The 15,246-nt window shown below is 36.9% G+C and overlaps 2 non-coding genes across 2 annotated transcripts; both read right to left on the bottom strand.

Annotated features, from left to right (window-relative positions):
• Nucleotides 1–3,511: 3,511 nt before the first annotated feature.
• LOC128287000 (small nucleolar RNA R71) lies at nt 3,512–3,618 on the bottom strand. The gene has a single exon (XR_008277700.1). It is a non-coding gene; the product is annotated as a small nucleolar RNA R71 (small nucleolar RNA).
• A 10,776-nt stretch (nt 3,619–14,394) lies between these two features.
• On the bottom strand, nt 14,395–14,501 carry LOC128287101 (small nucleolar RNA R71). The gene has a single exon (XR_008277801.1). It is a non-coding gene; the product is annotated as a small nucleolar RNA R71 (small nucleolar RNA).
• Nucleotides 14,502–15,246: the final 745 nt, after the last annotated feature.

The raw sequence follows: 15,246 nt of genomic DNA, 5'->3' as shown, positions 1-15,246 counted from the left end.
ATCTTTAGTGAGGATGTGAAACTCTGTGACATTTTGAATCAAAGGTAATTATTTAGATGAGGGGAGACACCTATGTTTTCAGAATAAAATGCTCAACTTGGAATGATTGAAACTTTGATGTTCTTTTAGTTGAATTCTCAATGTATGATTACCTATGAATTATTTTGAGATATTATCGATAGAAATTATAAGTTGAGAAGAATTTATTTTGATTATGAGTTGAGAATTTTGCTTGAGGACAAGCAAATGCTTAAGTGTAGGGGTATTTGATAAACCGTAATTTATACATATTTTTACCCCATGCTTAACGCATTTTATGGATGATTTCCATTAGAATTGGTGAATTCGATGATTCTAATGCTTTAATTTCATGTTTTATACTTAGGAGTGCATAGAAGAGCGAAAGGAACGAGAAACGGGCCAAAAACAAAAAAAATGGGACAAAGTACGAATTTAACACGGCCTGGACCTCCTCACACGGGCAGACCACACAGCCGTGTCAATTTGGCAGATTCAAAGCACGACTCCCACGGGCGTGTCGCTACCTAGCCCAAGTTGAGTCCAATTCAAAAAAGGCCAATTTTGAGGGATTCTAGGCATTTTAAAGCATATAAATACACCCTAGAGGAGGAAAATAAGAGGGCATAGAGAGGAAGGAAGGAATTACTCGAAGAAAGCCGATTAATCCATCTCAGAAGCTGGTTTCATCATCAAGACTGAAGATCTCCCCTCAACTTCCCTTCAGGAGTTTTGGGTTTTCTTTATGTTTTGTATTCGTTATTCTTTTGAGATGTTTTCCTTTTTAGTTATGAACTAAATCCCCAAAATACCTAAGGGGAATGAAAGCTAAGACGAATCTTGTTATTATTTTCTGAATTGTATGATAAATATTTAACTTGTTCTTGATTATGTGTTCTTAATTCTTGTTTTGATATCCCAGGATACTAATTCAAGATAAGCTCTTATTCAGAGGAGGAATAGACACTGTCTAAGAGTACATTTGTCATAATTAAGCGGAGTTGATTGCGTGCCTAGACATAGGGTGACAAGATTTTTCCGAATTAGGGTGAAACCTAATAGGGGGATCCATAGTCATTACTAGTACTTTTAGTTCCTTTGGGTTCGACAATTCGGTCTTGCTAAAACTATACTACTGTTCGATAGGTACACTTGCCTACATCGCGATAATAGCTAGTTTGAAGAATGATTAATTATAAATATATAAAACTTATCACACAAAATCACGCGATCAAGTTATTGATTACTTTAGCCATTTATTTTCTTGCAATTTAATTTAATTTTATTATTATTATTTATTAATTTACTTTTTCTTTCTCTTGGCAAGTTTTTATAGTTTATGACTAGAAGAAACCCGTCAGGACCACTATTTTTTAACGAAGAAATCGATTGCACAGTTCGCAGAAAGTAAAGAGATATAAGGTGAAGCTTAAGATACTGATAAACCATAAATTATACATATTTTTACCCCAAGTTTAATGCATTTTATGGATGATTTCTCATTAGAATATGTGAATTCGATGCTCCTAATGCTTTAATTTCATGTTTTATTCTTAGGAGAGCATAGGAGAGCGAAAGGAATGAGAAACGGGCCAAAAATGGAGAAAATGGGCCAAGGTATGAAATCAACACGGCTTGGACCTCCTCACACAGGCAGACCCCACGACCGTGTTAATTTGGCAGGCTCGAGCACGACCTAAAGTAATCGAACGCAGGCGTGTGTCACGGGCGTGCCCCTGCCAAGCTCAAGTTGAGTCCAATTCGGAAAAGGCTAATTTTGAGGGCTTCTAGGCATTCCAAAGCTTATAAATACACTCTAGAGAAGAAAGAAAAGGGGGGAGGGAGAAGGGGGAGTAAGAAATTACTCCAAGGAAGCCGATTGATCCATCTCAGAAGCCAGATTCATCATTAAGACTGAAGATCTCTCCTCAATTTCCCTTTAGGAGTTTTGGGTTTTCTTTGTGTTTTGTATTCTTTATTCTTCTGAGATGTTTTCTTATTTAGTTATGAACTAAAACCCCTAAATACCTAAGGGGAATGAAACCAAAGACGGATCTTGTTATTATTTTCTGAATCGTATGATAAATATTTTACTTGTTCTTAATTATGTGTTCTTAATTCTTGTTTTGATATCTCGGGATAATGATTCAAGACACGCTCTTATTCAGAGGAGGAATAGACCCTGTCTAAGAGTACATTTGTCATAATTAAGCAGAGTTGATTGCGCGCCTAGACATAGGGTGACAAGATTTTGCCGGATTAGGGTGAAACCTAATAAGGGGATCCATAGATCGAGTTAATGCAACCCTAGAGTGTTAATTAGAGAAAAGTCTCGGTTATTCATTTTAGGGATTAGACGTTATTAGTCTTGAATAGGGATAATAACATAACTTAGGGATCTCTATGGAACAAGTTGAATGAATAAATCGTCCGATTCAGAGCTAGAATAACAAGTAAAGTCTAGGTGGGTTTTTCCTTAGGAATTGTCTTAAGTTAATCAATTTTTCCCAAAAGCAATTCCCCAATTCTTTTCTCTGTGCGTTCTTAGTTTAGATAATTAGTTAATTAAAACAAAACCTCTTTATTCTTAGGCTAGATAATAAAAAGATAGTCATTACTAGTACTTTTAGTTCCTTTGGGTTCAACAATCCAGTCTTGCTAAAACTATACTAGTATTCGATAGGTACACTTGACTACATCGCAATAATAGTTAGTTTAAGAACAAGTAATTATAAATATTTAAAACCTATCACGAAATCACGCGATCAAGTTTTTGGTACCGTTTCCAGGAAACTAAGATATTAGGAACGCTCAATTTTTATTACTTTAGCCATTTATTTTTCTTACAATTTAATTTAATTTTATTATTATTATTATTTATTAACCTACTCTTTCTTTCTCTTGGTAGGTTTTTTTTATAGTTTATGACTAGAAGAAATCCTTCGGGACCATTACTTTTTGACGAAGAAATCGATCGTATAGTTCGTAGAAACCAAAGAGAAATAAGGTGAAGATTAAGATACACGGAGAACGAGCAAGAAGACGATACTCAACCTCCAACCGAAAAGATGGCTGAAAACCAAGGCAATCAGCTACCTCCTGCAATTGCAGTTAATAAAATCCTGCTCCACGCACTATGTATGATTATGCTAAACCTTCTTTAACAGGAACTGAATCAAGCATAGTTAGACCTGCTGTAGCTGCAAATACTTTTGAATTAAAACCTAACACTATTCAAATGATACAAAAATTTGTTCAGTTTGATGGTTTGCAGGATGAGGATCCCAACGCTCATTTAGACAACTTTTTAGAACTATGCGATACATTTAAAATTAATGACGTTTCTGATGATGCCATATGTCTTCGGTTGTTTCCCTTTTCATTGAAGAAAGCTAAACAGTGGTTGAACTTATTACCACGAAGGTCAATTACTACTTGGGAACAAATGACCGAAAAATTTTTACTAAAATATTTTCCGCCGGCTAAAACGGCTAAATTACGTAATGATATATCTTCTTTTATGCAGATGGATTTAGAAACACTCAACGATGCATGGGAGAGATACGAGGACCTTTTGAGAAGATGCCCCCACCATGGGTTACCGCTTTGGCTCCAAGTTCAAACATTCCACAATGGTCTGAATCATCCGACTCGGCAAATGGTTGACGCAGCTGCTGGCGGAACCATTAATAAAAAAACACCTGAAGATGCCTATTAGTTTATTGAGGAGATGTCACTGAATAACTATCAGTGGCAAGTCATGATGACAAAGCCAACGAAAACAGCCGGTGTGTATAATGTCGATTCGGCCACCATGCTGTCAAATCAGGTAAAACTCTTGAATAAAAAAGATTGATGGTTTTTTTAGTTCTTCACAGGTTCACCCAGTAATACAGTGCGGAGCAAGTGGAGGTGGAACAAACCATTCGGAATACCAACCTTATGGCCACAACATGGATAACAAGCAATTAAACTACATGGGTAATAATCCTCGACCTCAAAACAATCCATATAGTAACACTTATAATGCAGGTTGGAGGAACCACCCCAATTTTTCGTGGGGCAGTCAAGGAAATCAAAGACCACAATATCCTCTGGGCTACCAACAACCACCCTACCAACAAGAAAAGAAGCCAAACCTTGAAGAGATGCTCTCAAAGTTTATATTAGTGTCAGAAACCCGTTCTCAAAAAATCGAGACAACACTTAAAAATAACAAGCATCGATCCAAGGGCTCGAAACTCAGATAGGCCAGCTTTCCAAACGACCACAAGGTAGTTTGCCAAGTAATACTGAACCTAACCCAAAGGAACAACTCCACGCAATTAATATTCAAGATGACGAAGGAGTCGTTGAGCCTGAACTAGAACCGAGGCAAGAAACTATGGTAAGCAAAGGTCAAGGTGAGGTAGATGAAAATACAAACAAACCAGTGACTGTCAAATATAAACCTCGTGTGTCATACCCCAACGCGACAAGGAAAAATCACTCAGATGAACAATTTGGTAAATTCTTTAAACTCTTAAAAAAATTACATATTAACTTACCGTTTATTGAAGCTATATCGTAGATGCCAAACGCAATGAAATTCTTAAAAGAGCTTTTAGCAAATAAGCAGAACTTGGACGAGGCGTCGCATGTGGAGCTAAACGTAGTTTGCTCGACCATTCTCCAAAATAAACTACCCAACAAACTATAAGACCCAGGGAGCTTTACTAATCATTGCTTAATTGGTAGTTTAGATGTTAATCATGCATTAGCTGATCTAGGGGCTAGTATCAATGTCATGCCTTACAAAATGTTTAAGCAACTAGGTCTCGGGAAACCCAAACAGACTAGAATGAGCATTCAATTAGTAAATAAAACTATAAGATTCCCTAGAGGTATTACTGAAGATGTGCTAGTTAAAATCAATAAATTTATATTTTGTTCTAGACATAGAAGAGGATAGCAACACTCCCTTAATTCTAGGAAGGCCCTTTTTAGCAACTGCTAAAACCATCATTGATGTTGGCACAGGTGAACTCACACTCCGGGTGGGAGACGAAACAATCACCCTTCAAGCTCATAATTCTGGCAACACATCAGGAATTGAAGGTGATCATTTAAACCATTCTACTAAAACTAACAATAAGGGGCAACCTACTTTGCAGAAAATGATTCTGAAGGAAGCACACGAGTCGTTCTCAAGCACTAGTAGAGGACTTGTTCATGAAGATCGAAGATTACAAATCGAGGAACTTGATGAATGGTCGAGGCACAAACTAAGAACACCCGACAAACTAAAACTACGCCAAAACAAGCCCGGTACCTCTCCAAATCAACTTAAGGTTGGTGATAAGGTCTTATTAGATGCCGCAGATCCCCACATTGTCACTACCACACCGAATGAGGAAATCCCTCTTACGGTACTCAGTATTTTTCCATTCGGTACGGTGGGGGTAAGTCATCCCAATTTCGGTACTTTTAAGGTAAACAACACCCGATTAAAACCTTATTTTGATGAGATTGATAGCAGGAATAAGGAGTATAAACTCCTCAAACCACCATGATCATTCACTGGAGGGGTAATTCGAGCTTAGACTATAAATAAGCGCTTTTCGGCAGGCAACCCGAGCACTAACAATATTAATTTCTTTAAATGTTGGTATTTAACTCCTAACTTATTAATAGAAATCTTAAATACAGGTGTTTCCACATAGACACGGCCAAGCACACGGGCGTGCTTACGACCATGTGAAAAGAGGGAAAAATATTTACCCAACACGGGCTACGATTAAATGCCACGGTCGTACGGTATGGCCGTGTGACAGCCCTAAATTGACCCTAGTCGGAAAGTGGTTTCGAGACCGCTAAACCGAGTCACCGAAGTATTTGAATCTGATATTTATTGTCTAAAATATGTGAATATGAATGTGTGAAAGTTTTAAGCTTCGATTTAGTCGATTGCATATGAATTTAATTAATAGGACTTATGTGTGACACTTTTAAAAGGTGATAGGTTAATCTATAAGGACCTATTAATGCATGTTATAAAAATGATGGGTTTGCATGTCAAATTTCCATTTATAATAAGTAGTGGCGGCCATGGTATGGGTCATTGATGATAATATGTATTTTCTATTAGCATTATTAGTTTACAAAATAAAATAAGGAATTAAGAATAATAAAACATGTGGTAAATGGGAGGAGAAACCAAAGTTTTCATCTTTGCTCCTCATTGCCGTGACTAGGAGAGAACAAGCTTGGAAAAATTCAGCTATGGTGGTTAGCTAAATCAAGGTAAGTTCAAGGATGATTCTTGGATTTCTAGCATTTTTTTTTGAGTTAGTCATTAAGCTCCTTGCTTAGCCCATGTCCAAATTTTGAATCTTGTTGGTAACATGAGTAATCGGTTAAGAGAAAATGTTCAAGAAATGGTTGTTGTTCATGTTATTTGGATGAAAAGAAAAAATTGGTAGTTAGGTGAAGTAGAGTCTAACAAATGAGCACATATGTGCATTAGTTGCTAGATGGAGAAAAATCGGCTAGCAAGTTGAGTATTAAGGCCGAATATGATTTTGGATATTATTGGGCAATGTATGTGTTTTGAATTGATGGAATGGAGAGGATGCTTTAATTGTGTTATGAACAATTATATGTTAAATTAAGGTTTGCTAAGCTAGCTATTAAGGTGAAGTGCAAATGTTAGTATTTGATTACTAGTGTATATATGTGTAATAGCTTAAATGAAGATGCTTGATGTCATGAATAAATGTTGTTTATATGTTTGGGAATTGAGTAAAATTTGATGTTTAATCACTTAAGGATTCGGCATTGTTTAAGATAATTTACTTAAAATGTGATTTTGAATGTTATGAGTATTGGGATGTAAGTATATGTGTGTACTTGGTCATAGGAGTTTGCTATGAAATTTTGTTTGGTTGAGTGATGAATGGCCGAATGAACTATAGGCTAGGGTGGATAAATTTTTGTACATAAGTAGTGTGTGTGACTATTGGTTAATGAATATTCGGCATAATGGGGTTTATGAGTAAATGGCATAATATATATATATATATATATATATATGTGTGAATATGTGGTAGTGCATAAAACAAGAAATCGATTAAATTGGGATGGTCACACATAGGTATATTTGGCTTGTAGTTTTATAAATGTGATATGAGTATTTTGTTTGTAAATGAGTAGTAAATATGTTAAGAATGGTTCTAAAATGTATATGGATGCCGTGTGATTGTGTTTGATTGGGAAGTAAATTGTTTGATTTAGCTCAAGAGCTTAGAGGATCAAAGTTGGATAAGGGAAAGGAAAAAGTGATCGAATAGTCAGTTAAAATCGTTTGACAACATCCGAGGTAAGTTTTGAGTAATGAAACTTAGTTTATGATTTGATTAAGTCATGACATATAAGCATAACAAATAAGCGGTGATATAATGATTCTACTTGAATTGTATATTGAGGTGATTAGTTTATATCTATGACGGGTAGCGAATGTGTATAGAGATCATGTTATAAAGCAAATCAAAATCATGCTCTTTGTATGTGGCTATTGAGCGAAAATGGTAATGGTTGATAAGCGTCTTGTGTTTGAATTCTAGTTATGATAATGAAATATGGATGTGTCATGATTTATTGGTATATGTGCTTGATTATTCGGATGATATCCGGGCTAAGTCCCGAAGGCATTTGTGCAAGTTACTATATCCGGGCTAAGTCCTGAAGGCATTTGTGCGAGTAGTTGCTATACTCGGGCTAAGTCCCGAAGGCATTTGTGCTAGTGACTATATCCGGGCTAAGTCCCAAAGGCATTCATGCTAGTGACTATATCCGGGCTAAGACCCGAAGGCATTTGTGCGAGTTGCTATATCCGGCTAAATCCCGAAGATACTTGGGTTTGGAAGCAAGCGATCTTGCTGTAATAATTTCAATTAATACGCTCATAAAATACAAATGATAAGGTATGTTTCGTATATGCATCGGAAAGGTTGATTCCTTTCAAATAGTACTCGCTCAATTGATTAACGAGCTTAGGCCTCTAGTTAGGTTTGATACCACATGTATGAATATATTGGTTGAAGCATGAAGAAATTATGATTTTGAGAATGTGCATATATGAAATTATTCATTTAGTCATATGAACGCTATACTTTAGTCGTAAATAATTTACGTTACTCAAAACTTACTAAGCATTAAATGCTTATTCCGTTTCTTTAATTCTCTGCTTTTATAGATTTTTGTTCGTCACTATCGGACTCGGGATTGTCAAAGTCAAGTCGTCCACACTATCTAAGCCCTTTTGGTACTCTTTTAGTTAAACGTTGATAATGGCATGTATAGGACTAACCTTTGTTGTTAATCAAGTACCTTTGGTAATGTGTATATATTCGGATAGCCATGCGAAAATGGCTTAAATATTTTGAGCATAGTATTAAAATCATTTTGTATATATATGGTTATTGAGAGGTGTGGAAATGCTTGGCAATGATTAGCCATTGGAATGGTTAATCACGATCATATTTGGTGCTATGTATGTCAAATGGCTAGTTGAATCATGGAAACTATGAAATAGGTGAAATTTACCTTAAAATAGATGCTGACAGTAGTAGTGATGTGAGTTTGAAAATTCACTAAAAATAGTAGAAATGTAATTAAATAATGAATAAATTATGTAATCGAACCTTGATGAGTCTATTTTCATATGGACAAAGCGAAATGACCATATGAGCCGTATTTTATGAGATGTTTAAGTTTTCGTGAAACAGGGCCAGAACAGTTACTGGATCCCCTGTTCTGACTTTGGAAATTTACCGTAAATTAACCAGAAATAATTAGAAGTCATGCTTTATATGTACAGATTTATTTTTGAGTCTAGTTTCATTAGAAACAAACGGAATATGTATTGAAGCCCTGTACATGGAGATATCTAAGTCGTAATGCATGAAGGTCAGAGTAGTCGAACCCTGAAACAGGGGAGACTTTAACTAATAAACTGTGCTAATTGGCCTGACCAAAAATTCTAGAAAAAAATATGTAGATGAATATATGAGTCTAGTTTCAGGGAAAATTTACGGAATCAGTTTTCGAGTTTTGGAACTCGAGATATGATTTTTAAGGTGACAGTGATGCTGTTAGCTAGCTTGTTTGGAAATTTTAAAATGAACTGTGTAAATAAATGAATTAAGTTCGTTAACACCTCGTGTTCGACTCCGGCAACGGTCTCGGGTGCGGGGCGTTACAGGCCGTGGTCGAGCCTGCCAAAACAACACGGGCGTGCGACACGCCCGTATGAGAGAACGGTGGGCGAACCTGTTAAAACAACACGGGCATTTGACACGCCTGTGTGGAACACCTGTGGTCAAACTGTTAAATTAACACGGGCGTGGGGCTTGCACACACGGGCGTGAGAGAAGTGAACGAAGCTAGACACGACCGTGCAACACAGCCGTGTGAACCCATATGCCCGAGGAACACGGGCGTGTACTAAATGTCAGGCGCGCCCAAATTTGAAATTCGCGAATCACACGGGCTAAAATTGGGGAACACGGGCCTGTGCCCTGGCCGTGTGGCCCAAAATCTATAAAACCCTACACTATTTACTTTCTTCCCCATTCAAAAACCCTAACCCTAGCCGCTGCAACTCCACAGGGCCTCCCTGCCACGCCCGTGTTCCACTTCCCACTTCATTTTTGACGCTCAATCTCTTTCCCTTAGCGTTTGTTTACTCCTTTCACTTCTATTTTACTTATTTCTAATGCTTATTATCAACATAAACTTCATATCTTTTGATCTATTTTTCATTTTTTCTATAATTTAATTTGCATTCTTAGGTTAGTTATCATAAATTTGGTGTTAAATCAAGTTATTAGGAACACCTCATACCCATGACATTACTATGTTTATTCTCACGCTATTACCATGCCAATGTATATCATTTAATTTGCATTCCTAAGTTAGTTATCATACATTCCGTGTTAAATTGAGATTAGGAAAACCTCATACCCATTACATTTCTATTCTCATTCTCATTGTTATTGTGGTTGAGTTTGCTTCATATTAATAATATTGGCTTATATATGGAGGAGTTCAAGGAGGAGAATGAACTACATGCTCTCAGTCGCCACATACATTTCTCTCCCTCGAAGTGCTGGCACACTTTGGCCCCTGGCGTGGCCTCCTACAATCCTAGTCGCTCTAAGGCATCAGTTCTCCCACCATCCCTGAGGTACTTACATGCTATTTTAGCTCACACGATTACAGGGAGGTGAGAGAGCATTGGCGTCGTCAACACCCACGACGTCTACTTCTTATGGTGCATGTCGCACTGGGCACGTCATCGACCTTGCCTATTTCATTGCCCTCGCGATTCAGCACCAGACAGAGCAGCATAGGAAGAGAGTCATCTCCATTGGCCCTTACGTGACTCGGCTGGCGCGACACTTCGGGCTCCTCAACATCGCGGCCCGAGAATCATCCCTCACCCTCATCGGCCAGATGTCTCCACAAGTCATCTCGAGCATGCTTATCATGAGGATGATCGAGAGGCGCCGAGGAATCTACCCTCCCTAGCACTGTCTTGCCCAATCTACCAAAGAGGAGGACTACGAGGACTTTCCTGATGATGTACCCCCACAGCACGAGGGCCCACCGACTCAGCCACCACCACACTCTCGTCTAGTTCATGCAGCTGCTTCATACACTAACATCTCTGAGCGCCTTACTCGATTCGAGCAATAGTGTTTTCAACGATTTGACAACATTGATGCTACTCTACAACAGATTTGTTAGCACCTCCAAATCTCATCGCCAGTCCCACCTCACGAACCAGCCAGCGATGAAGACGCTTAAAAACATTTATTTATTATTTTATGTTTTTAATTTTTATTAAAACTACTTTTATTTTTATTTTTTAGCAGATTTTAGAATTTTATTTTTAATTATCAATTTCAGTTTTTCTTTATGAGTAATTATTCTTCCTAATATCCCCTAAAAAGTTCCTGATTTTATCACAGTTATATAGAGCTTTTAAGCTTATCGTCACATAGGAACTAAAACTCCACCGGGAAAGGTTCTCCACGACTACCATGTCCTGATCAACCACGACCATAGCTACCACTAAAGATAATATCCTTTTGGCGCAGGACTTATGGACTAATGAACCTCTACGACCGCCGGAATATCCTCCTCAACTCTCAAACCGATTACTCTCTAAAACTCTAGTTCGAGGAATTCATCATATAGGAAGTTTCACTTCTCTCCCTATCTTATTTTTATTCTATAATACCTATCTTTGTACGTTGAGGGCAATGTACATCTTAAGTGTGGGGGGCATTCATGTCATTATCAGAAAAATCCCTGAATGATTACCTTGTTCTCTTGACAAGCTCTCATATCATATTTAGGATAAATTTTAATTGATTTATGATTTTGATTGATATATCTTGAATTAATACATAGGGATTTATGCATTGATTGTTTAAACTTTAAGACATTAGAGAATCAAGCATAATAAGTTGATTTTTAAGAATTTAAAATTATAGGTTGTTTCCCCAAGTCTAAGTATTACTTTGAATTGGAATTCACAAGTTTTAACATCAAAAGCCATACTTTTTGTGAGATTTTTTAGCCTTTTGAGCATCTATTAATTCTTTCATGCTCACTTTTATTATTGCTTTGAGTGTGTCAGTATTGAACTGTTATTCTAGAACTTGCTTGATTATGCATGTCGAGACCACACCATTTGATTTGATATATCAAAATGATTAAGGCACTTAGGATTAACCCACTCATGCCATGAAAAGCCTACCTCCACGATTAACCCTTAGTAAACCCATTTGAGCCTAACAAGCCATTCCTTGTATTAACCTCAATATTAACCCTTAACCCATTATTGTTGAAATCTCCTAAATTAATTTGATTCCTATTTTTTTCGAGATTTGAGTTGAAGAAATTGCTTAGCTATGTCTTGTTTGTAATAAGTTAGTCTATGATTATTTAACTTGTTCTTAATTAAAAAAAAAACTATGTATACATATCTATAATTTCATATTCTGAGAAGAAGCTCTTGTACGCAAGTGAAGATTTACTCTTTTTCTAGTTAGGCAATTTTTCGATTCAATTTCGATTATAACCCTTTCTTTCAGCTTGTGACCACACCCCCCTAACCAAGCCTCACTACAACCCTCTAAAGACTGTTTGATTGATATATCATCTTAAATTATAGTGGTGGAGATTTGATTTTCATGCAAGCCTATGGTAATGACTTTTTATTATTGACTATTGAGTTCTTCATTTATTGTCCTTAAACACCTCGAGTGATTTGAGTGAATCTTCAGTGAGGATGTGAAACTTTGTGATATTCTGAATCAAAGGCAATTACTCAGATGATGAGAGACACCTATGTTTGCATGATTAAAATGCTAACCTTGGAATGTTTGAAACTTTTATATTCTTTTAGTTGAATTCTCAATGTATGATTACTTATGGATTAATGTGAGATATTATCGATAGGAATTATAAGTTGAGAAGAATTTATTTTGATTATGAGTTGAGAATTTTGCTTGAGGACAAGCAAATGCTTAAGTGTGGGGGTATTTGATAAACCATAAATTATACATTTTTTTACCCCATGTTTAATGCATTTTATGGATGATTTCTCATTAGAATTGGTGAATTCGATGCTCCTAATGCTTTAATTTCATGTTTTATACTTAGGAGAGCATAGGAGAGTGAAAAGAACGAGAAACAAGCCAAAAATGGAGAAAATGGGCCAAGGTACGAAATCAACACGGCCTGGACCTCCTCACATGGGTAGACCACACGGTCGTGTCAATTTTGCAGGATCGAGCACGGCCTAAAGTAATCGAACACGAGCGTGTCCCTGCCGAGCCCAAGTTAAGTCCAATTCGGAAAAGGCTAATTTTGAGGGCTTCTAGGCATTCCAAAGCCTATAAATACACCCTAGAGAAGGAAGAAAAGTGGGGAGGGGAGAAAGGGGAGTAAGGAATTACTCCAAGGAAGCTAATTGATCCATCTCAGAAGCCGGATTCATCATCAAGACTGAAGATCTCTCCTCAATTTCCCTTTAGGAGTTTTGGGTTTTCTTTATGTTTTGTATTCTTTATTCTTTTGAGATGTTTTCTTATTTATTTTTGAACTAAAACCCTTAAATACCTACGGGGAATGAAACCTAAGACGAATCTTGTTATTATTTTCTAAATCGTATGATAAATATTTAACTTGTTCTTAATTATGTGTTCTTAATTCTTGTTTTGATATCCCAGGATACTGATTCAAGACACGCTCTTATTCAGAGGAGAAATAGACCTTGTTTAAGAGTACATTTGTCATAATTAAGCGGAGTTGATTGCGCGCCTATACATAGGGTGACAAGATTTTGCCGGATTAGGGTGAAACCTAATAAGGGGATCCATAGATCGAGTTAATGTAACCCTAGAGTGTTAATTAAAGAAAAGACTCGGTTATTCATTTTAGGGATTAGACATTATTAGTCTTGAATAGGGATAATAACATAACTTAGGGATCTCTACGGAACAAGTTGAATGAATAAATCGTCCGATTTGGAGCCAGAATAACAAGTAAAGTCTAGGTGGATTTTTCCTTAGGTATTGTCTTAAGTCAATCAATTTTTCCCAAAAGCAATTCCCTAATTCTTTTCTCCGTGTGTTCTTAGTTTAGATAATTAGTTAATTAAAACAAAACCTCTTTATTCTTAGGCTAGATAATAAAAAGACAATCATTATTAGTACTTTTAGTTCCTTTGGGTTGGATAATTCGGTCTTGCTAAAACTATACTACTGTTCGATAGGTACACTTGCCTACATCGCAATAATAGTTAGTTTAAGAATGAGTAATTATAAATATTTAAAACCTATCATGAAATCAAGTGATCAGATACACAGAGAACGAGCAAGAGGATGATACTCAACCCCCAATCGAAGAGATGGCTGAAAACCAAGACAATCAGCTACCTCCTGTAATTACGGTTAATCAAAATCCTGCTCCACGCACTAAGTATGATTATGCTAAACCTTCTTTAACAGGAACTGAATCAAGCACTATTAGACCTGCTGTAGCTGCAAATACTTTTGAACTAAAACCTAACACTATTCAAATGATGCAACAATTTGTTCAGTTTGATGGTTTGCAGGATGATGATCCCAACGCTCACTTAGCAAACTTTTTGGAACTATGCGATACATTTAAAATTAATGGTGTTTCTGATGATGCCATTCGTCTTCGGTTATTCCTTTTTTTTGTTGAGGAACAAAGCTAAACAGTGGTTGAAGTATCACTACTTGGGAATAAATGATCGAAAAATTTCTAATAAAATATTTCCTGCTGGCTAAAACAGCCAAATTACGTAATGATATCTCTTCGTTTTTGTAGATGGACTTAGAAACTCTTTACGATGCATGGGAGAGATACAAGGACTTACTGAGAAGGTGCCCTTACCATGGGTTACCGCTTTGGCTTCAGGTTCAAACGTTCCATAATGGCCTGAATCCTTTGACTCGGTAAATGGTTGACGCAGCTGCTGGTGGAACCATCAATAATAAAACACCTGAAGATGCTTATGAGTTTATAGGGGAGATGTCACTAAATAACTATCAGTGGCAAGTCATGAGGACAAAAGCAACGAAAACAGCCGGTGTTTATAACGTTAATTCGGTCACCATGCTCTCTAATCAGGTAGAACTCTTGAATAAGAAAATTGATGGTTTTCTTAGTTCTTCACAGGTTCACCCAGTAATGCAGTACGAAGCAACTGGAGGTAGATCAAGCAATTCGGAATACCAACCTTACAGCCACAACATGGATAACAAGCAGTTAAATTACATAGGTAATAATTTTTGATCTCAAAACAATCCATATTGTAACACTTACAATGCAGGTTAGAGGAACCACCCAGATATCTCATGAGGAGGCCAAGGAAGTCAGAGACCACCTCCAGGCTACCAACAACCACCCTACCAATAGGAAAAGAAGCTGAACCTTGAAGAGATGCTCTCAAAGTTTATATCAGTGTCAGAAACTCATTTCCAAAACACTGAGACAGCACTTAAAAATGAACAAGCGTCGATCCAAGGGCTCGAAACTCAAATAGGCCAGCTTTCCAAACAAATCTCCGAACGACCACAAGGTAGCTTGCCAAGTAATAATAAACCCAACCCAAGGGAACAACTCAATGCTATTAATGTTCAAGAT

The sequence above is a fragment of the Gossypium arboreum genome, chromosome 13 (assembly GCF_025698485.1).
Source record: "Gossypium arboreum isolate Shixiya-1 chromosome 13, ASM2569848v2, whole genome shotgun sequence".
Lineage (NCBI taxonomy): Eukaryota > Viridiplantae > Streptophyta > Magnoliopsida > Malvales > Malvaceae > Gossypium > Gossypium arboreum.
Note: the sequence above shows the minus strand (reverse complement) of the source record. Positions and strands in the feature narration are given on the sequence as shown.